This window comes from Hyperolius riggenbachi, chromosome 5 (assembly GCF_040937935.1).
Source record: "Hyperolius riggenbachi isolate aHypRig1 chromosome 5, aHypRig1.pri, whole genome shotgun sequence".
Classification (NCBI taxonomy): domain Eukaryota; kingdom Metazoa; phylum Chordata; class Amphibia; order Anura; family Hyperoliidae; genus Hyperolius; species Hyperolius riggenbachi.
The window spans coordinates 301,341,827-301,364,224 of NC_090650.1; the positions used below are offsets into that span (position 1 = coordinate 301,341,827).

General features: G+C 42.3%; 1 long non-coding RNA gene across 1 annotated transcript in view; it reads right to left on the reverse strand.

Annotated features, from left to right (window-relative positions):
- The window catches only part of LOC137517690 (uncharacterized), a 72,824-nt gene that overhangs the window by 3,050 nt on the left and 47,376 nt on the right, over nt 1–22,398 (reverse strand). Inside the window, exon 3 of the long non-coding RNA XR_011020625.1 lies at nt 13,637–13,714. This is a non-coding gene — a long non-coding RNA (uncharacterized lncRNA). The remainder of the gene's footprint in view (nt 1–13,636; nt 13,715–22,398) is intronic.

Below are 22,398 nucleotides of genomic sequence, written 5' to 3' on the forward strand. Positions count from 1 at the left end.
TATCGCTGTAATAACAGTGTCATGATGTGGCTGTGTGGCTGTCTAGAAGTTCTGCTGCCTCCCGCTGGTTTAAGATTGTATTACACCTGTGTCAGAACAATATCAAATATAAGGCACTGTATTTAAATTAGGAAAAAACATTCTCTTCATGTACCTGTCTGTAAATAGTTCTTGTAGGTGTTATTAATTGTATATGATGACATCATGATGTTAAAAATAGGGGAGGTACCCTCCAGAGTAGGTATTAAAGCATAAAATGTACAGTATAAAATACACTATAATACAAAATACATATAACCTATAAAATTGAGCCATCACAGACTTTAAAATACAATATGAGGTAAACAGGAAGACATTTCTTTAAAAATTAAAAATTAAAATAAAAAATTAAAAATAATGAGAAATTAAAGAGAGGACTAAAATGAAAACGTTTAGGTCTAATAATTTAATATAGTTTTTCCAGCACTTCGTTTAACCCTTCTGGAACAAGGGTTCTTAGTGTCTGGATCCAATACATTTCTCTTGTCCGTATCGCCTCAGAAATATTTGTGGTTTGTATCTGCTCGATGAGCGTGACCCTGAGGGATTTGGGGTCTCCATTATGATGGGTACTGTAATGCTTGGATACACTATGTGAGGGATATTTTTTGGCGATATTTCTCTTGTGTTGTCCGATCCTGTCTCTAACCAGTTAACCAGTCTAACCAATATTGTTCTGACACAGGTGTAATACAATCTTAAACCAGCGGGAGGCAGCAGAACTTCTAGACAGCCACACAGCCACATCATGACACTGTTATTACAGCGATACAGGCTACCTACAACTATACAATTGATGACTTAGTCCCAACCACATATGGACCCCCTTGAGCCTCCAATAGTTGTTGATCACTTCTTTCCTATATGAGTTATAGCTTGACCCCCCTTCGAGCAAGTAGGGCAATTTGCCCTTATTACTGATGGTGATGGCGGCGCCTCTCTCAGCCTAGACGCATGCGCCGCCGCCCGCACACACACACCCACCCACATCACTCTCCGTATTATGACGCCTGTTTACAGGCGTCGCCGCTGGCATACGCACCCGCCCACATCACCTCTCACACCGTGACGCGTGCGCATGCTGCGTAACTGCGTCCGGGTGAAGCGACTTTGCGCGGCCCTATCCTTTACTGTGATTTAGTGTACTCATGACACATGGTGCTGCCCATGCGTCAAATCCGTTTCCGGCCCCCAGACCCGCTCGGCGGGAGATCCAGTGATCAGCCAATTAATAAAAAGATCCAAGGAGAGCGCATCCATACCACAGAGGCGCTCAAGCTCACAATTGACCCACAACTGGTAAGTGTCACGGTTTTTTACATTAATACCTTCACATGCCGCCGTGCATGGACAACATTGCCTTACTAGTTGCTAACTATATACATGCATACAAACGTTCTCCACCACAGGGTGGTTGGACATATTTTTACCAGTTGATCCTATTATGTCACATGGATAGTTTTTACTCTATATACATCACAACCAATTACCCACAAAACCAGATGGAATTTTATTAGAACGATGATAAGGGTGATATGAAAAATTGTGACGAAAATATTTGAGTACCTCCTAGCATTGTTTTTTCTGTTTTCTCTTTTCCCCAGTGTTCTCCTACCCCAGATTGCCTGATGAAGCGGGATGTGTGCCCGTGAAACGCGTTGCATTATTTTTGGAGACCAATAAATATCTGTTTGTTATTACGGCTTGTATCTAGCCTGGTCATCTTTTGAGGGTAGTGGTTTCACCCACCCCCTCATTTTAAACGGTTTTTAATTTATCTTATCCTGTTTTGGCGCCTCTATTTCTATTTGGCATATAACAAATAAGGTATGTTGTCGATCGCCTACCTTAGGAATGGACACTCCACTCGGTAGAATTGATGTAATTGTTTATTGGTGATAAGCACTTAGGACAACGCGTTTCGCGGCATGAACCGCTTCATCAGGTCAATATAGTGCTTTAAAAAGAAGATTGGCAAAAATAGACGCTTCAGTATACCACAGTAAAATTACATAGTTCAAATACACATTTGTAATAAAAGTAGGTGTCATATACATATATGTGCACAATTGGTGAATAAAACCATCAAACTAGTAACAAATCCGGATATATCTATAAAATTGATAACCTACATGTTAGATGGTATTAATAACTTAAAAAAATAAAGATAAAAATCACATAAATAATAAAACATTAAAAATGTATATATAGTTAGTGACAGGGAAGGTTGTTATTCCTCCCTGTCAGTCCCTGATGGGATGCAAGGGTACCTGGGGTAAAAATCCCCTGTTCGGGAGTGCCTGGGGTAAAAGTCCCCTGTTCAACAAAAGTAAGCATAGACTATGCCCATATAGCAGATAGCTGTCTATGCTTACTTTTGTTGAACAGGGGACTTTTACCCCAGGCACTCCCGAACAGGGGATTTTTACCCCAGGTACCCTTGCATCCCATTTCCTCAGGGACTGACAGGGAGGAATAACAACCTTCCCTGTCACTAACTATATATACATTTTTAATGTTTTATTATTTATGTGATTTGTATCTTTATTTTTTTAGGTTATTAATGCCATCTAACATGTAGGTTATCAATTTTATAGATATATCCGGATTTGTTACTAGTTTGATGCTTTTATTCACCAATTGTGCACATATATGTATATGACACCTACTTTTATTACAAATGTGTATTTGAACTATATAATTTTACTGTGGTATACTGAAGCATCTATTGTTGCCAATCTTCTTTTTAAAGCACTATATTGACCTGATGAAGCGGTTCATGCCGCGAAACGCGTTGTCCTAAGTGCTTATCACCAATAAACAATTACATCAATTCTACCGAGTGGAGTGTCCATTCCTAAGGTTGGCAATCGACAACATACCTTATTTGTTATATGTAAGCTTAATTGCAGACAATACAACAAGGGCGCCTCCTACTGCTGATTTAGCAAGAAAAGATAAAAGTTTCCCAGACAGATAAAGTCAAAATATGAAAGATATAAAATATAAAACAAGGGGTTTTCCCAATTAGTTAAAGATGATTCAATGATGCCACCTGGCGTCAACATTTTTAATACTGTTTGTTATTTGTTATGAAAGGTTGACCTCTGCCGGTTGAAATTAGATATTTATTTCTTCATCAGAAAGACAAATATATGGAAAAGGATTTTATATTATCAAGATTTAATGTGCAATTACTTCTTTTATGATTAATTGTTTTAAGAAGAATTATATAATAAGCTTTATATTTAAATAAGTATATTAGAAGCCTTGTATGTTTCAATAAGTCTTAAATTGCTGAAGACTCTCACAGGTCTGGTTACAGTGTCAACCTGACCAATCTCATGTCTGGAGAAGTACCAAGACATTCCAACATAATTAGCAGTTAACACTTTATCAGAAATGTGTCATGAATGATATTGTTTAGTCTCCATTTCTGGGTCAGCCAACAGATAAGATGGCTGTTGACATCCATTTTTAATTAAGTGCGTCAGAAATGACCCTATATCAAATGTCAAGCACTCCAAATGACGTAAATTCCCACAAGATAAGGTAATTAAGAATTTATAAACAATAATATTGTGATTTAGGTATTCAAAACATAGATAGCGTTTGACGCACAAAAGCTTTAGCCAATCAGAGCCTGGGATCCAGGGAAAGTCCAGATTAGGCAGCCATATTGCCTCCAACCCCTATAAAAGTAAAAGCTGAAAGCTCATAGTTTGCAGAAGCCCAACAATCTCCTGAGAAGACACATCAGGCAAAAGCTACCTTCCCACAAGTGGTTCTAGATGCTGAAGAGATGACAGAGAAGGGGTAATATGCTTAATATTCTGGTGATTTACTTTATTAATTTTTCAGCATTAAGTTTTATTAAGATGTTAGCAAGAAGTTTTTTTAGAAGCTATTTTTTATGCTATTTCTTTAAGAAGATTACTACACGTTATACACAGCTATTGATACAGATGAGACTACTTTTGAGCTTATTCTACATAACACAACTGTTATATTCTTTTTTGAATGTACTTAGAAGATTGATGAACGCTAGGCTATAAATCCTTGATAAGATGGAATACTGTTAGAAGGAAACACTACTTGGAACTGTTCATATTTTGTATATATGCTGTATAATAAGCAAATACAATTTTTATATAAAATCATATACTGAGTGCTCTGATTAATTTCAAGGTATACCGTCAATATATAATTACTGTTATAGAGGGTTCAGACCCCACTATGCCGGATTTATATGATAGCAACGCTTTAAGGGCTGGTCCTTTACTGAGTTAAGAATCATGAAAAAGGCAAGAACCGCTCAGGTTTTTGACACCACTTTTCCATTCCATTGCATTTCTGCTGTTACATAGAACACAACACAATGCACAGTGTGAACCCAGCCTTCGGCTAGGTTCACAGTAGGGTGTTACAGTGCAATGTAACAGAGGCATTTTAATGCACAGTATTGCACTACAAGTTTATGGGCTGGTGCACACCAGAGCGGTTCTGGAAAGTTTTTTAAAACACTTGCAGGGAGAAAACAGCTTGGCTAATGAAAGTGAGTGGGATGGTGCACACCAGAGAGGTTTGTTTTTTCCACAAACTCAAACTCAGGGACTGCAACATTTTTTAGATTTCTGAGGCAATTCTGCCTCAATGTTAAAGTATAGGAAAGCGGAAAACTACTCTGAAAACCACTAGATCAGAGCGGTTTTTGAGGTGTTTTTGTTACAGTAGATGTTCAGTAACAGCTTTACTGTAACAATATTTGTAATCTGCTACACAAAAACGCTCCAAAAAACGCTAGGCATGTTTAGAAAACATGCTTAGAATCGCTCTGAAAATATGCCTCAAAAACCTCAAAACGCGTTTTGAGGATCTACTAGAGGTTTTTGGTGTGCACTAGGCCTTAGTGCCTGTTTATTCCGATTCATAGCAGGTTTTGTCATTAAGTGCTTCCCCCTTAAAGAGAAACTCCAACCTAGAATTGAACTTTATCCCAGTCAGTAGCTGATACCCCCTTTTACATGAGAAATATAATGATTTTCACAAACAGACCATCAGGGGGCGCTGTATGACTGATTTTGTGCTGAAACCCCTCCCACAAGAAGCTCTGAGTACCGCGGTACTCTGGGCAAACTGCCACAATGTAACAATGTTCCCAGACAGGCATTAGCTGTTTACAGCTGTCTCTAACAGCCAAAACAGCTAGGAGCAGCTACATAACCTGCCCACAGTAAAAATGTCACCATGTAATAAATGTCAGAATGTAAATCGGGGAGAGGAAAGATTTTACAATGAGCAAACACTGACTAAATCATTTATTTATAATTATGGTAAAAAATGAAGCACTTTTTTTACTACATTATTTTCACTGGAGTTCCTCTTTAACCCCTCCCACTTGTGCCAGCTGCACTTCCTCAAATGCAAAAGCAATGCAGCAACCAAAGAAGTGCAGCTGGTATATTAACCTGTCTTTTCAAGCTTCTCCAGCTATCACATCCATCCCAGTCTCCCAGTGAGCAACAGGTGATTTCACATACCAAAGGGTAATAGATTTTGTTTTTCTTTTATTTGAGGAAGTGTGTGCTTTTAGGAATTAGGAGGACCATGCTGTGGGGGGATTCTAGGCACCAGAAATCACTCTCTAAATACAGCATTGGGAGCAGTGGCTTCGGCCTGGTGCACACCAGAGGAGTTTTTCTGAGCGTTTTGAGTTTTTAAATCTGCTGCTAATGTTATCCTATGTGTCTGTGCACACTGGAGCAATGAGGTTTTGTAAAAAAAAACCCATAGCATTACATTGGGAAGAGTTTTTGAAACCTCTAACGCCCAAACGCTAGAGGTTTCAAAAGCTCTTCCCAATGTAATGCTATGGTTTTTTTTTACAAAACCTCATTGCTCCAGTGTGCACAGACACATAGGATAACATTAGCAGCAGATTTAAAAACTCAAAACGCTCAGAAAAACTCCTCTGGTGTGCACCAGGGCTTTCAGAGGATCATCAGAGGGGGGCCAGTATTGGACAAATGCAGGGAGAGTTAGGCCTAGTGCACACCGAGCGGTTTTTGGAGCGATCCGCCGGCCGCATCCGCCTGGAAAAACGCTTGGCTAATGTATTGCAATGGGATGGTGCACACCGGCGGTTTGAGGTTTTTGCCAAGCTGCAAACGCGCCTCCTGCTGCGTGTTTGCGGTTTTCGGAAGCGTTTCGTCCTCAATGTAAAGTATAGGAAAAACGCAAACCGCTCTGAAAAACGCTACTTCAGAGCGGTTTGCCAGGCATTTTTGTTACAGAAGCTGTTCAGTAACAGCTTTTACTGTAACAATATGTGTAATCTGCTACACAAAAACGCACCCAAAACCGCTAGGTATGTTTAGAAAACCTCTCTAAATATACCTAGAATCGCTCTGAAATCAGCTCCCAAAACCACTAGCATATTGCGGATCTGCTAGCGGTTTTGGTGTGCACTGGGCCTTAGAACCTTTTCAAACAGAGGTTCGGGATGTCACGTTTAGCTGATGCAAAAAACATTTCTCTGCAACCGAGAAGAAACGCATTTGGCATTGTTCGATATCATTTGGTTGTCCCATCACATTTAACTACTTAATGACAAGCAGGTGTATTAAAACTTCCTGCTAGAGCCTCTTAAAGGGAACCTAAACTGAGAGGAATGTGGATGTTTCCTTTTAAACAATACCAGTTTCCTGGCAGTCCAGCTGATCTCTTTATCTGCAGTAGTGGCTGAGTCACAGACCTGAAACAAGCATGTAGCTAATCCGGTCTGACTTCAGTCAGCGCACCTGATCTGCATGCTTGTTGAGGGGCTGTCACTAAAAGTATTAGAGACACAGGATCAGCAGGAGAGTCAGGCAACTGGTATTATTTTACAAGGAAAAATCCATATCCTTCTCAGTTTAGGTTCCCTTCACCGGTTCCAGGACAATTTTATAAGTCAAACAGTGCTGCTACTGCTGCCGTGCACGTGAGATCAGTGAAAAAAAAAACACATAGAAAAAACACACCTTTAATTTCAAATAATATATTGTCACCATACTTTGTACTAGGGACATAATTAAAATCTTGTGATAACCAGGACAAATAGGCAGATAAGATGCGTGGATTTTATGTACAGTAGCAGTGTATATTTTAAAACTATAGGGGATGAAATTGGAGAAATAGTGTATTTTTTACATTGTTTTCCTTGTTTTAAAATTCCCTTTAAAATGCATAGAAAATAAAGTAATTACTGAAAACAAATATCAACCCCAAAAAGCCTAATTTGTGGTGAAAAAACAAGATGTACTTCATTTCATTGTGATTAGTAGTGATTAAGCTATTGGCAAATGAAAGGGATGAGCACTGAAAGGTGAAAATCACTCTTGTCTGTTAGGGTAAAAACTCCTTTGGGGTGAAGTGTTTAAGCCCCCTGGGAGGACACAGAGGTGTCGAAAGTAGCCAATCCTGGACACTATATGTAGTGTCCTGGACAAGACAAGTACTTTCATTCATTTGAACCGACAGCATTTGAACAACAAACATTGTGTAAGTGCCACAACCATTATGTTTACTGCCAGTGTAAACCAGCCCTTAGAAGTTGATCTCTCCCCCCCCCCCCCCCCCTCTTCCTTGCGGAGGCCACTCAACCAGCATTCATATAAGTTACTAGATTGCTGTAATTGGCTATAGGTTAACACTATACTTGCAATAACATTTATTTGCCCCTTTGAAGTGGCATAAAAGAGTAGAGCAATGAACAACAAACAACATTTGTGTAGAGCTTTTCTCCCATACGACTCAAAATGCGTAAGCATGGATCAAACCAGTAATTGGTTGAATGTTAAATTGTGGTATAGAGAAAAATTCGACAAGTCCGCAAATGCCAGACTAAACAGGTTTCTTTTCAGCCTACATTTGAATAACTCCAGAAATGTGGATGTTTTTACTGGGTGTGTTAGGGTGTTCCAAAGGGTAGGGGCAGTATGAAAGAAAGCTCTGATTCCAGAGGTTTTGAGGTGCACTCTGGGAGTGACCAAGTTTATGGATCCTACTGATCTGAGGTTGTGGGAGGTGTCTTGCAGTTTCAGCAGGTCCTTCACGTATCCAGCATCCAAATTGTATAGGGATTTAAATGTCAACAGTTCAAACTTAAAGATTATCCGATCTCCATTTTACAGGTATACAGTGGAGTAAGTGAAGAATCGGTTTAATGTGACGGTGGCAAGGTTCGTTTCTTAGCAATCTGGCAGCAGCATTCTGTACTAATTGCTGGCAGTACAGGTCCTTGTTTGGAAGGCCTGTATAGAGGGCTTTACGGTAGTTCAGCCATGATGTGATGAACTAGGATTGAAAGATCCTCTGGGGGAATGAGATGTATATGTATCCTTTGGGGAAATTAGATGTATTTTTTGCAATGTTCCTCAGATGACAGTAGGAATGTTTGACTACAGCTGAGATTTGGATTCTGAAGCTCAAGTCCCCATCGATTAGCACACCAAGGCAGTGCACAAAGTCAGAGCTATTTATGTTTGAATTTCCTATCCTCATTGGTGTTGATTTAGACTAGCGCTGTTTTGATGGCCTTGGACAACAAGGACCTCAGTTTTGTCACTATTCAGTTTCACACAGCGCACCCTGCAAGGGATGATGAGCCATCACCCCTAGTGGGTGACTGACTACTTTGCTGCCTGGTGCCCACCAGGTCACAACCCCCATGGCTGCCCCACTAGTAAAGGGAAGAACAGGAGGGGTGGACCCTGCTGTAAGGGAATCAGGGCCGGTTCAAGTAACAACTGGGCCCCAGGGCAAAATTAGCCTGGGGGCCCCCCCAACAGACACCCCCAACCAAAATGCACCATTAGAGGCCATTTGTTGCAGCCAAATTTCCCTCCTGGGCCCCTGAGCTGGCTGCTGACCCTCCCCCAATCACCTCCCAACTTAACAGACTCTGCAGAGTCCCTAGGGAGCAACAGTTAAGATGGGGGAGGGACACCTTGGGGCCCCTACAGGCTCTGGGGCCTTTGGGCAATTGCCCATTTTTTCCTATGGTAGCTCCGGCCCTGAAGGGAAGGATAGACAAATTGACAGGTTGGAATTGAAAAGGCTGGCAGGACTAGAGGGCCAGGGTAGGCTGGAAAGGACTAATTGGTCCGGACTGATGGGACAGGACTGACAAGACTGGACTGAGCAGACCGGACCTCACTGATTGGATAGCAATGGATTGACAACACAGGACTGATGAACTGAGCTAGACAGGACTGACTAAACAGCACATGACTGGCAAGCTGAGCTGGACAGGACTGACAGTCTGCACTTGGACAGAGAGGCTAGAGAGTGCCATGGCTACATGCTGTAGCTGTCGGAAGAAGAGACAGCACTGAGCAATAAGTGGCCAGCAGGGGTGTTTCTAGGTTTCTGGGAGATCAGGGGCACCCTTAGGCACCAAGAGGAAATGATTGTATGATTGAAATGATGGAAATTTACATGAACATAGCAGTGGCATAACTTTAATATACTCAATAGGCAGTATTTCACATAAATAAGCTCCTCACCTGGGGCCCGGGGGCTTTGTTTGGAGGGTAGATAGGTAGGTGCCCCCAGTATAGGTTAGATAGGTAGGTTCCCCCAGTATAGGTTAGATAGGTAGGTTCCCCCACTATAGGTTACACAGGTAGGTGCCCCCAGTATAGGTTAGATAGATACTGTAGATAGATGCCCCCAGTATAGGTTAGATAGGTATGTTCCCCCAGTATAGGTAGGTGCCTCCAGTGTAGGTTAGGTAGGTAGGGTCTCCCCATAGGTAGGTGCCTCCAGTGTAGATTAGATAGGTAGGTTCCCCCAGTATATGTTAGGTAGGTGCCTCCAGTGTAGGTTAGATAGGTAGGTTCCCCCAGTATAGGTAAGATAGATAGGTGATTCCAGTGTAGGTTAGATAGGTAGATGCCCCCAGTATAGGTTAGATAGGAAGGTGACTCCAGTATAGGTTAGATAGGTAGGTGACTCCAGTATAGTTTAGATAGGTAGGTTCCCCTAGTATAGGTTACATAGATATATGCCCCCAGTACAGGTTAGATAGATATATGCACCCAGAATAGGTTAGATAGGTAGGTGCCCCAGCAGAGGTTAGATAGATATATGCTCCCAGTATAGGTTAGATAGGTAGGTGCCCCCAGTATAGGTTAGATAAATAGATGCCCCCAGTATATGTTAGATAGGTAGGTGACTCCAGTGTAGGTTAGATAGGTAGGTTCCCCTCAGTATAGATAGATAGGTAAGTGACTCCAGTGTAGGTTTGATAGGTAGGTGCCCCAAGTATCAGTTAGATAGATAGAGGCCCCCAGTATAGGTTAGATAGAGAGATGCCCCCAGTATAGGTTAGATAAGTAGGTGCCCCCAGTATAGGTTAGATAGATAGATAGATAGATAGATAGATAGATAGATAGATAGATAGATAGATAACCAGTATAGGTTAGATAGGTAGATGACTCCAGTGTAGGTTCGATAGGTAGATGCCCCGAGTAAGGTGCTGGGTGGAGTGGTGGGGGAATGGGCATAGTGTAGTTAAAACTCACCTTTCAATCCCTGCAGGCACAGCCTCCATCTTCTTCCTACCTGGCATCCCCATGGGCGGATTTCAGGCAAGGCCACAAAGGCCATGGCCTAGGGCACCAGGAAAGCAAGGGGCGGGCTATGGGCAGTAGGGTGGCAGCAGCAGTTAGCCTGCCGAACATTCATCCTGCTACACAGAGCTTGCACATAGTGGTGGGCTGCTACAAACAGATCTGACACTCTGGGAATGAAGGGGCAGCGAACGGCACTTACAGTGATCTCCGAGTTGCCTGTCACTCACTGAATGTGTCACTCGCCAAGGAGCTTACAATCTAATCCCTGCCATCACGTCACTCACTAACTGTCCTCAGAGAAGCTTAAAATGTAATCCCTGCCATCATGTCACTAACTGTCCTCAGAGGAGCCTACAATCTAATGCCTGCTGTGTTTGGGGGAGGGGGGAGTTGGGAAGGGAGTTTTGGATGCTGTCGGCCCGGGGGCAGCTGGTGATAGTGGGCCTTGGGTGGTAAAAAGTACAAATCCGGCCCTGGGCGTCCCTCGCTTTGGTAACAGCGCCCCCTGTGATGACTAAGCTATGCCAGCTCCCCACCTCCGCTCCGCCCAGTGCCCCCTCCTGCCGTTCAGTCTGATCCGGGGCACCATGGCAACAGGTTCGGGGGCGGTGCCCTGAATCAAAGGCCCTAGTGATGCCACTGGGGACCAGAGTTTAAATACCCCGGCCTTCACGCCAGTGCTGTGGCTCCGCCCCACCTCGGCTTCAATTGTCCTGCGGTGGCACAATGGCTCCTTAGAGCGCATGGCCTCTGCCGCAGGTAGACGACAGTGTGGAAGCCATTCCCTGAAACCCGCCAGGACGGAATCTGAAGAGACCCTCACTCCATCCTGGGCCCAGTGAGTATAAGAGTTATCTGCATAGCCATGGTAGGTTAGGCCATGATGTTGAATAATTGTACCGAGTGGTTACCGTGTAGATCACAAATAGAAGAGGAGATAGGATTAAGCCATGTGGCACTCCAAATTTTAGCAGTGCAGGGCTGGACATAACAGGTCCTCGGGATACTCTCTGTGTTCTGTTAGTCAAGAGAGATGAACCACTGAAATACCACTGTTCAAGAAAAAAAAGGCAGGCATGCAGTTTTTTCTTTAAAACAGATGTCACAAATTGTGTTAACTCCCAATTATGAAGCTGGATGAAAGCTTGTCAGTGACATTGATCATACATCCTCATAGCAAGATGCAAATTTGTGACCTGCTTCAAGGCATTGCTCACAGAAACATTAACTGTAGACAAGGAAAAAACTCATATCGTAAATTAAAGTCAAGTGACTGAGCTCCTACAGGAAGAACATCTGCCTACTGTGCACTTGAGCAAATGCTCTCCCAGTTGTTCATGGTTATTAAACCCTTTCAAAACATCACTTCAATGCTCAACCCTGGAAACACATGTTGATATACCGAGCAGAGTTCATTTTTACCCATGGGCAGGATCCTTGATTAAAGGATGTATAAAAAAAAGTTGTTTTAAAACAACTTTTAAGTCAAGTTCCACCTCTCAAATCCCTAACCCACCCTGCTACACAGACATCCATGGCTGTACATCACATTCTCCTGACAGAGTTCAGTCTGTGCCACGCCCCTTGCAGTTTGAACAGCATGATGATGCTGAACCAAGTAAAAGCAAATTATGCTGTTATCAATATCAACTCTGCTTTAGGTCGTGTGACTACATTTTGAAAACAGGAGTTTTACTTTCTCACGAAAAGTCAGCATTTGGGCAATCTAAATTTTGAACTGTATTTAGAAATTTGCCCGAAGTTGTGCCTTCATGGTGTGCTTCAATATTTCTGAGTGCAGTGTAACTGTAGCTGAAAAGGAACTATTCAACTGCTTTCCACTGTGCTCATAAATGTCTGTGTACACCGATATAGCTCTGCTTAATGGGGTTCCATGAATCCTAATAGCAGCAGCTGGGAGAAATAGCAGCTAAGAGAGATGTTCCAGCTGCAGGTTGGACTGTACTGAGCACAGCTGAAAGGAGATGGGGCTTTGGAGATGTTAAAATGGCTGTGTGCCTTTATACTGAAATGCAAACAAAACAACGTTATTTATTATCTGGAAAATATCAAGGAAAACATGTCATCTAAAAAGGGTGGAATGCACGTAATGTTGATCTAGTTGTTCCTGATCAGTGGGTCAATTCCTGGAATATATTGGCTCTTTTTTTTTGGGGGGGGGCAGTTTTTGAATATACAGCTAGAAGGTGTTTAATCCCTAATCACACCTACTCTTACCTCAAAAAGAAGGTGATTAGATTACATATCAAAAGCTTTTTTTAACGTGACACCAACAACAAGATAATAAATGATTTTGTTTCATGGAAAAGTAAAGGTGCCTCAAAATAATTGTGGAGATTTGATATGTTAAATATATCATGTAACATAGAGACAGATAACTCACCTGACTTCCGCATTCCAAACGCTGGAGCGCTGAGTCACCGCCATGTGCCATAAGTTTCCGCTTCCAATGTCACTCACTGTGCTTCCGCCAATCAGGAAGCACAGTGGGCGGCATTGAAGGCAGAGACCTGTGGTGGCTGTGACACAGAGCTTGGAATGTGTAAGTCAGGTGAGTTATTCTCCGCCCACCGCACCTACCTGCATATCTTTAAGGGGTAGAGTGCAGAAGGAGGGGACCCAGGTGAGGGAAGGGGGTTCTGCGCCCCCTCCCGCTGCTGTCCCCGCTGCCCCTCCTTCTTGCGCTGCTTCCCCTCCTGCTCATGGCCTCTGTGGGATGCCCTTGTGACAACCCTTCCCTGTCAGCCGCTCGGTGCTCCATGCCCGCTGGTGCCCAATGGAAGGAACTCAGCGGACCCCCTAATAATTGTGTCCCTCTTCCATCTTTATGCATTAATACCTTGTGCCCCTTAATACTATAATACTATATCCCTGCATGCAGGCTGCATATTGGAGTGTACTGAACATTGCAAGCACCACCATGCAGAGTGCGCATTGGAGCATGCCAACATACATACCCTTTTTCTCTCTGGCTCTTGGCTCTGACTAGTTCTGTTTGGACGTCTCTCTCCTCCGATATCTTCACTGTGCAGCAGCTAAGGTATATGACATCAAAACACATGAATTAGCTGGTGAAGTCAAATGATGCCAGGCTTCCTTCATAGTTCTTTGCCAGCAATTGTACATAATTTGCATATAAGGCATGTACAGAAGCACATGGATAAGCAGACCCCTAACTTTTGCACACAATTTTCAGAATAAAAAGACTGGCTTTTTTTGCAGGGATATGCAATCATTTTTGAAGTATACAGTTCAATTCTAACCTTACACCATTAAAGGAAACTATACAAAGTTTTATTTCATTTTATAGACAACATGCTTTTCAATTTTTATGCATGTACAGGTTGATTTACATACATGTTTATTATTTTAATTGGTGTTTTTATTTGCATTAAAGCATATTGTTTTCTTAGTACAAACTGTAGTTGTGTAACTCAGCTCCCAAGGTTAGGTGAGTTTGAATTATACAACATAAAGGTAGCGCCTTGCCTAAAGACAGCACTCAACAATAAGCAGAATGAACGGAATTCTGTTTTTGGATGGCAATGATTCAATACTATTTTACTGCAGACTGTAAATCTAGGATCAGGTGGTTGGCCCCATCCCCCCACCTTTTTTTTAAATAATGTATGTTATTCATTTATTTATTCCCTTATACATTTATTTGCACTGAGCTGTAATGATAATGGGAAAAAATACAATTAAAATGTTTAGACTCTCAGTAACAAAAATTGTGTGTAGAAGCTATAACTTGGATTGTGTGCAATGTGTATATGTTATTCAGATTTTCCAAATATTTTCAGGATTTTTTTAAAGGGTTAAGTAAAACTTTCTAAATTCACTTTGTATAGTAACATATCCCATCTAAGAAAATACTTTTTTGTACAAAGCAAAAGAGCTATTACTTTATAATAGGGCTACCATTACTGGCTGGTGAAATCAGGCTTTATGCAGTCCATTACACATAGTACATCTAAGGTCTGCTTAACAAAGTGAAAATGAATATAATAGCTATTATGTAATTATGGTTTCTACTACTTATTGACATTTTAAGTACAATTATAAGCAGCAGTCGTGAATACATAACCTGTACTAATGGGCTGCCCTGAATGGAGGCGCAAGCCATGGTATGTCCAGTGTTGCAATTCTATCTGTAAGTGCCAAGAATGTATTTCTATTCCTATGTGTAGAACTTTCTTACAACCAGAATCATCAACATGTTTCATGTTGTCACTTCTTTGTATGGTTATTTCAAGACAATAAAATAAAAAAGATGTAAAAAGTGAACACAAGTAACTGGCTAGCAATGAAGTTAGATATCAGAAAAATAAGTATAAAGTAAAATGTTTTATATTAAAACGTGGTTTCAGAAATTCTTTAACCACTTAAGCCCTCAAGGTTGTTTATTTTTTGCATCTGAGCAACTTTAACCTCCCATTCATTTGTCAATAGCTTTATTACAGCTATGATTAAGGAGCCGTTCAGAGCTCCGATACGCGTGAGGCTGTACCTGTTTGTCCTGTGATGTACTGAATAAAGATTTGGACGTTTTAACTCCCATCTGGTGTAGGGGGATATCTTTCCTTGGAATCTGTTTGCACAAGGCACTTATGGATCCCTGGCTCCCACCTGACAGAGCTTGGACGTTGCAGCAGCCCCAACTCTCACTACTAGCTTTATCACTAATTAACTGATCTATATCTTGTTTTTTTCTGTCACCAATTAGGCTTTCTTTGGGTGATACATTTTGCTAAGAATTAATTTATTCTAAATCCATTTTAACAGGAATATTAAGAAAAAATGGAAAAAAAACATTATTTCTCAATTTTTGGCCATTATAGTTTGAAATTAATACATGCTGCAGTAATTAAAACCCATGTATTTTATTTGCCCATTTGTCCCACTTATTACACCATTTAAATTATATCCCTGTCACAATGTATGGTGCCAATATTTTGTTTGGAAATACAGGTGCATTTTTTCAATTTGCGTCCATCACTATTTACAAGCCCATAATTAAAAAAATTACATTAATATACTCCTTTGCCATGCATATTTAAAAAGTTCAGACGCTTAGGTAACTATTTTATGTTTTTTTATCGTATTTTTTTTTATTTTTTTATTCAAAACATTTTATTTGGGTAATTGTTGGTGTGGGAGGTAAACAGCTAATTTTTAATGTAATTTTTTTTTAATTTATTTAATGAAAAAAAAATGGGGGTGTAGTTTTATTATTTGGCCACAAGATGGCCACAGTCAAAAAGTCCTGGAAGCATACCATCACGCTTCCAGGAAGCATTAGGAGGACGGGAAACTTTTGTTAACTCAGAAAAACCGCAGCCTCTGATAAGAGGCTGTCTGTTTTTCTACAGGGGGCTTCGATTAATGAATGGGATCTATAATCCCATTCATTGATCGCTGGACTAACGGCCGGTAGCGGGAGTCTGCGCGGCCAGCAGAAATGTGCACAGCCTATCTGGATGAGAATGTTCATCCAGATAGGCTTAAGTAGTTAATATTTCACAAAAGAAACAGCAAAAAAGTCCGTGCACCTTCCGTCTTGATAAACAGTGTATATTTGCAAAAATGGTGGCAATTCACATTTCTAATACAAACTTCCTGATATGACATAGGTCAATCAAACATAGCGTGGAGAGAGTGCTAGGCTCAGCTTACGTGTCCCTAGCGTGGAGCAGGGGACGCTTGGTCACGCTACTATTAGTGGTACGCAGTGTGACCAAGTGTCACTTAGACGCGAAACGGCCGTCGCTCCTCCACCCAGTGCCTGACACCCACTTCCCCACTGCTCATCCTGCGCCACGCTAGGGACACGTAAGCTGAGCCTAGCACTCTCTCCACGCTATGCTTGATTAACCTATGTCATATCAGGAAGTTTGTATTGGAAATGTGAATTGCCACCATTTTTGCAAATATACACTGTTTATCAAGACGGAAGGTGCACAGACTTTTTTGCTTTTTTCTTTTGTGAAAGATTTTTCCTGTTTTCTGTTTGTGTTAGTGCGGAGCACACGTCTGAGTGGCCATTCTTGCTACAAACTGTGGACTCTGCAGAAAAGCAGAAGGTATTTTACCTGTGTGAACTCACAGAGCAATACAGTGGGAAGTGCCACACCACACCTTTTAAACTTGTTACACAGTTAAGTGGTTAATATGTCTTAACCAATCCCCACCGAAGGCACAACAAGCCACTCAATTAACCCTTTAAGAACCTAAACTTCAAGGTAATCTACATGGTTATGTGACTTTCAATATTCTACTTTTCTCCTCCTTCGATTGCTACATGGGACTAGATTTTAAATTGGTGACTAGGGATGAGTGAACATGTTGCTGGCTGTAAAGTTTCCAGGCAATCAATAGTTTCCTTTCAGATCCTATACAGTGGCGTAGCAATAGGAGTTGCAGAGGCAGCAACCACATCGGGGCCCTTGGGTCTCTCAAGCACAATATTAGCTCTCTATGGGTTCTGTGTTGGTAATAATCACTTCTACAGATGCTTTAAATAGTAGTAATCATTAACAAACTGTTCCCCATCCCCTTCTTGCACCTCTGACACTATTATTGTCCTTTGCAGGTTTTAGTGTGCCGTATCATTTGTTATGTATAGAGTGCTTGGGGGGCCTCATGTAAAACTTGCACCGGGGCCCATAGCTCCTTAGCTACCTGTCTACCTGACTTCTGTTGCCCCAGGGCTTAACTTGCAATATCTAGGATCTGAGGCTCAGGATGCCAATAAAGTACCTGAGAATCAGTCCAGCAACTAGGCTAAGGTCAATACCAGGTACAGGCAATCTTGATATCAGGAACAAGCCATGGCTATACACAATTGGCCAGATGGATTACCAGGAAGAAAGATGGAAGCACAGTCAATCAAGCAGAGGTCAAGAAAGGGTAGCAATCCAAAATGTAGTCAAGGGTCAAACAAAGGTAAGCACTCTCTATCACACCCAGCAGCTATAGCAAAAGCAAGTAACCGCTATCACAGTTTAGGAACAGGAGCAGATTTTTATTCAGGAAGTTGTCAAGTTGAACCACTAGTCCCAGTAGCCATTGGCTGCTTTTAACAACAATGTGGTCAATTGGCCACTATCACTTTAATTCAACTCTTCCTCTGGCGGTAAGCGGTGAAGTGAAAAAGATGGGTACATGTTTAAAGGGACACATGGCCGTGCATGTATGCATGGCCTCTGGAGATACTGTTCAGTGCAACAGTGGGGGCTGGTTGCTCGAGTCGGGTTCTGGAAGAGCCCGAGTGAATGTTCCTGACAGGCAGATTTGTGAGATTTTCATCAAACTTCAGGTCAAATATCTAAAATCTCGCTTATCGTGGCTATAAGGAATGTACCTTGTTACAGTGAAAGTGCTGCCGAGACCCGGGCAGAATCTGTCACTTCCGGGTCTCGGCGCTTGTTCCCCACTGCCGGCCCTGCCGGTGACTCACAGTCTGCACCCGCTGATAGGCGGAGGACGCGTTCGCAGTACGCCTTCTGCAAGGGTAAACAATAGTCAGCTGACCAGCTCAGCTGACTGGAGCGGTGTCAGCTGATCTCTACCTGACAGGGCCTTGCTGTGTGATTGGTTGTGTGGAAGGTGGCTGGCCACTGATTGGAGAATGATTAATATTTATATGTGCAGAGTGCTCCCAGTCATCGCTTGTGATAAGCATAGCTTTGGCTAGTTGCTGGGTGCGCACTCTGATCATTGTTTGTTTCATATTCTGGACTTCAACCTCGGATTGTATTTGACTACTCCATTGTGTTTAACCTCTGCTTGATTCCTGGATAACACTTTGCTTGCTGCCTGGACCGACCTCTGCTAGTTACTGAACTTCCCTTGATTACTGCCTGGTCAGACCTCTGCTAAGTTAATGGACATTCCTTTCTTGCCGCCTGGACCGACCTTGGACTGTTACTGGATTTTTTCTGTATGCCACTTGCTCTGGACGATAAGTATAAAGTCTACTCTCCTTATCAGTCCGCTAACAGTGTGAATTAACTCTCTCTTAAGTTGTCATATATCATCTGAGACTTCTGTTATCTGTTCACATAATCTTGCATGCAGACTCAAAGGAACTGTGTCATACTTACCTCAATTATCATCTGTTGCTATCCTGCATGCAAGTCTGCTGTTTCATAACTCTGATCAAATTACTATTGCTGTTGAATAGTTTGCATGAAGATTATTATACTTGGACTACTTTACCTAAATAGGGGTGCAGCTAAGGTTTTTGTGGCCCCAAGCGGACTGTAGGAAGTGACCCTATCCTTCGCGTGCCGCGGCGAAAAATGGGTGTGGCTATCCCGCATACAGAGGCGTATCTAGAGGGGTGCAGGCATGGCTCATGCCATGGGCGCCACAGCACCATGGGCGCCTTGCCTGCCCCTTTGCCATACCTACCCCGTGCTGAGCCACCATGCCTGCCCCATGCCTCTCCATCACTCAGATCAGATTAATTCTGTTATCTGGGGAACATGGTTACTTAATTCATGTATGTAGGGCGCACGTGGCTTAGTGTTAGAAAAGAGGACAGGGGGGAATAAGGAAAGAAGTATCTTCAGCAATATCCCGAGCCAAAAAACATAGGCAACCATAACACGTGTACACAAGAAAGGATGCTGTTTTTAGATTGAAAGGGGCTCTGAACAGGAAGGGGGGGGGGCACAATTTCAGTGTTTGCCATAGGCGCTATATTACCCAGATACGCCCCTGCCCGCATAAGTGGGCGTGGTCATGGCATGTGGGTGGAGCTGGAGGGCAGATTGGGGCGGAGCTGTTTGTGGGGAAAATGGATGTGGGGGTGATTGAGGTGCGCGCAGCGCGCCGCGCCTAAAGATGGATTTGGCCATGACATTGTATGGGCGGAGCTTAACCGTAGCACAGCAAATATAGCCAACTATGACCATTAAATAATAAATGCAGCAACAGTTACCCCAGACACTAGGAAATAAAAACGCAATTTGTGCAACATTTCAGCAGAAAACAAACGCAATTTGTGCAACATTTCAACAGAAAACAAACAGAATTTGGGCCACATTTCAGCAGAAATCAAACGCAATTTGGGCCACATTTCAGCAGAAATGAAACGCAATTTGGGCCACATTTCAGCAGAAATCAAACGCAATTTGGGCACATTTTCAGCAGAAATCAAACGCAATTAGGGCCACATTTCAGCAGAAATCAAATGCAATTTGGGCACATTTTCAGCTGAAATCAAACAAAATTAGGGCACATTTTCAGCAGAAATCAAACGCAATTTGGGCACATTTTCAGCAGAAATCAAACGCAATTTGGGCCACATTTCAGCAGAAATCAAACGCAATTTGGGCACATTTTCAGCAGAAATCAAACGCAATTTGGGCCACATTTCAGCAGAAATCAAACGCAATTTGGGCACATTTTCAGCAGAAATCAAACGCAATTATGGCACATTTTCAGCAGAAATCAAACGCAATTTGGGCCACATTTCAGCAGAAATCAAACGCAATTTGGGCACATTTTCAGCAGAAATCAAACGCAATAAGGGCACATTTTCAGCAGAAATCAAATGCAATTAGGGCACATTTTCAGCAGATATCAAACGCAATTAGGGCACATTTTCAGCAGAAATCAAACACAATTAGGGAACAGTTCAGCAGAAATCAAACGCAATTAGGGCACAGTTCAGCAGAAATCAAACGCAATTAGGGCACATTTTCAGCAGATATCAAACGCAATTAGGGCACATTTTCACCAGAAATCAATCGCAATTTGGGAACAGTTCAGCAGAAATCAAACGCAATTAGGGAACAGTTCAGCAGAAATCAAACACAATTAGGGCACAGTTCAGCAGAAATCAAACACAATTAGGGCACAGTTCAGCAGAAATCAAACACAATTAGGGCACAGTTCAGCAAAAATCAAACACAATTAGGGAACAGTTCAGCAGACATCAAACGCAATTAGGGCACATTTTCAGAGCTGCAAAACGAAAAGAATTTACTCACCTGGCACTGGCAGAAGTCTTCTCTCCCCGTCTCCTCTCCTGGCCAGCTCCTCAGGCGCGCAGTTCCCACGGAGCTCCCTCCCTCCTCCAATCTCCCGCGCTGATTGAATCAGGGCTACGGGAAGATGGCCACCTGAAGCCCTGTACTGGAGGCATAGTCTCCAGAGCAGGGCTTCGGCGGCGGCCATCTTCCCGTAGCTCTGCCCTACTCTGCTCTGCCAGCCCCGCCGACGTCACTGAGCCGCCGAGGCCCCTACGATCTTGAGGCCCCAAGCGACCGCTTGGTTCGCTTTATGCCTCGCGGCGCCCCTGTACCTGCATTGTGTATGTGATACTGCGGAACTGTGTTACTAGCCTTAGTAGTTGCTCCTGGTGGTATATCTGCCTTCTACATCAGCTTGTGTGCCTTGCTCACCTAAATCCTAATTAGGGCCAGCTAGTGGTGGGCCAGGCAGGGACAGTGTAGGTGTCAGTTAGTGGTGTGCCAGGCAGGGATAGCTAGGTGAAGAGTGAGACCTATAGCCTGGGCATACACGCTGACTCCTAGAATTATATCACCTAGCCTTACACTGGCATTATATTTCTGAAACTAACTAGTGGAAAAATTAGGCTCAAATGAGTGCAGGTGTGATTGTAACATAACAATGCCAGTGTTAATAGAAACAGCATCAATTGCTTGCTTGCATCATCACAAAATATGTCACAGAACAAAAATTGTCTTCACTTCCATTTTTGCAAGAATCTTGGTAAGCGAGATTGAGGCTGATTTGCTTTTAGAATGAACTTGTAAAGTTTGTTTGCTGATGCTTAAGTGACGCATATGGGTGACATGAGAACAAAAAAAGTGCTCTTGGTGGTGTCAGTGGGGTTAAATGGCCAGCAGAGGAGTAACCTCACCTGAATTGGTGGCTGGTAAGCATGTACAGGGTTCCCAGCAGTACAGCTTTGTCCCCTCTCACCCAGGACCAGCCATACTGCTCTTTAAGGCTCCTGTTGTTCTCCGCAGGGGGTTGGTGCCTGCTCTAGCTGGGTGCACTTTTTTTTTTCAAATCTTGTCACCCTTATTGCCAGATAATCCCATCACCAGAGTGGACCACAGAGCAGCACCAACCACACACCCTACCCAAAGTCAACTCCTTTTGCAATCCACATCCTTTTACTTCACTTTTGTAGAAGTGAAGTATGTGCTGGGTTAATTTGTACAGTGACTGGAAGCTTCCTGCTGTGATGGCATAGTGGTAGTGGGAAAGATGTTTTACATATTATTATTATTATTATTATTATTATTATTATTATTATTTTCTTACATATTTTTTCTTCTGGTTAGTAAAAACAAATATAAATGTATCAACAGTAAGTACAAGTGAAACGTGACAATGATGGATGACATAAATAATTCACAGGTTCTGCTTGAACTGATTAATTTCATCTCGCTGCAAAGTTCAAATTGTATCTGCATGGAGGGCAGGATGAGGTTAGGTTATTATTATATGTCTAGTATTAACCATTTCAGCCCGTGGGTATTTTTCACCTTATGCATCAGAGTAATTTTCACCTCCCATTCACTCGCCAATAACTTTATCACTAATTAGCACAATGAACTGATCTATATCTTGTTTTTTTCTGCCACCAATTAGGCTTTCTTTAGGTGGTACATTTTACTAAGAATTATTTTTTTTTATTCTAAATGCATATTCACAGGAATATTAAGAACAAATT